Source organism: Danaus plexippus, chromosome 2 (assembly GCF_018135715.1).
Source record: "Danaus plexippus chromosome 2, MEX_DaPlex, whole genome shotgun sequence".
Lineage (NCBI taxonomy): Eukaryota > Metazoa > Arthropoda > Insecta > Lepidoptera > Nymphalidae > Danaus > Danaus plexippus.
In genome coordinates this window covers 8,251,783-8,253,785 of record NC_083537.1, presented here as the reverse complement: position 1 = coordinate 8,253,785, position 2,003 = coordinate 8,251,783, and the positions used below count along the sequence as shown (strand labels likewise).

Sequence of the window (2,003 nt, the reverse complement as noted above, 5' to 3'; positions counted from 1 at the left end):
TTGAATTATGACGAAGGAAGTTAAATTACCAAGTGCTTCTCGTTAAAACATATTGATATTTCACGAAAAATTTTGTAGAGCTACGATCAAATACATTAAGAGGCGGTGATCGGCATACTTGGTCTTCTCAAACCATTCCATAGCTTGTAATATGTCGCCTTGCTGTCGAAATGGTGATTCATTATCTCCATAAATGGGAACGTCTGAAAGTAAATATATTCAAAATTGAGTTTAAAATATTTGTAACAAGAAATCTTCACTTTTTGGGTGATCGGAACGACTTGTTCATTTTCCGAGTCGCTTGATTATTGGCGAAGTTACTAACAATTTTCTTTACTTACATTGCTGTACAATTGCTGATAGTGTTTAGTGAACAATTTTTTTATATCGATGCAAGGAGATTATTTTAGTTTGTTATAAAATAAGGTATTATGCGGTTAAGCGGTTATGCGGTAAGATATTTTTTGAAATTATATTGTACGCGTTTTAACTATTAATTTCATCCGCTATATAATCTGTGTCACGGGTTTTCAATATATACATCAAGATATACAGCTTATGTCTTATTATGATATCTAAACTACTGTAAAGTTTTATCAAAAATCGTTTAGTACCTTTTTATTAAAAAGTAAATATATATGCTCACAAACTTTTACGAACCGGACCAGATTGTCTATTATTTTGACAAAAAATCTTCCTGTTATTCTGTACTACAATGTTTATAATAAATAGATCGTATTTTGGCAAATTAAACTAAGATAACACAAAGATTATTATAACGGATTACGTCAATATTTTTTGTCACCAATTCGTAACACCTCAACCATGAAGTGATACACTTTCTCCGCAATCTCAATAAAATATCGAAATATAAGGCTACTGTATCACAATTTCATCAAACCATTCACCAGCTCCGATAGCCGTGATCGTCTAGTGGTTAGGACCCTACGTTGTGGCCGTAGTAACCCAGGTTCGAATCCTGGTCACGGCAGCGAACAGCTGTCGCGGCGGAGTATTGTTTTTAGTATATTATTATTATATTTATTAATATAATAAATTATAAACAACACAACGAAGCTTTTGTAACATTCTTTCAGCGTTATCTTTATGAAAATAATGAAAGAAAACCATGACAACTTAAGGGTTTCAAGGAAAATAATACAAAAGATAAATTGAGAGTTTATCTGTTAGAACTAGAATTTGAAAGGAGCGCTGAGTATCTGTCTGGGAACAAAGAAGGTCTTTTCGACTCTACAGTTGTTTGATTTTAATGCTTGAAATCATTGTTTGAATACATTAATAATTATTTATTAAGAATTTGAATTCTATAATTCCTTTGACAGTTACGGGCCAGTTAAATAAACAAGTAATTTTTTTGTGTTAAAACTAAAGCTATTAATAACTATTAATAGATATTGTGAAGCAAGTTTATTTCACTAAATTAAATCATAAAACATCAAGCTGTATTAACTGTTATAAATTATATTATGCAGTGAGAATGTTGATCTTAAAGATCATGTTTGCCTGACGCGATTATTATATGTATTTCCTGTGATGTATGACATCACTTTCATAGACGCAAATTACTTGGAGCTAAAGTAATGAATACCTTTCATCTTAAATAAAGCCTTATAATGTTATGAAAATTAAATGCCTATACGTTTAGCGGGTATGAAAGGGTTTAGCGAAAATATTTCGAAACATTGATATCTACCATTGGATATACGGTTGATTTAAAATTTGTATTTCAATTCAATTGATTTGAGTAATGTTTTAGGGTATTAGCTAATACAGTTGCAAAACAGAAAATCGGAGTGCAAATGGATATATTTGCATTTCAAGGATCCGCACACAGAGCTTATCTCATTTAGACACGATTTGTCACTATTCAACATTTGCATTGTAAATAAGTTTTACTCGTAATTTACAGTTGATTCGTCAAGTTTATTACAGACTATGTACGTTTAGATTCAAATAATTTAACAAAAATTATTAATCTTGCT

At 30.6% G+C, this 2,003-nt stretch overlaps 1 non-coding gene across 1 annotated transcript; it reads left to right on the top strand.

Annotated features, from left to right (window-relative positions):
• The first annotated feature begins 919 nt into the window (after positions 1 to 919).
• Positions 920 to 991, top strand: Trnah-gug (transfer RNA histidin (anticodon GUG)). The gene has a single exon. It is a non-coding gene; the product is annotated as a tRNA-His (tRNA).
• The last annotated feature ends 1,012 nt before the right edge of the window (positions 992 to 2,003 follow it).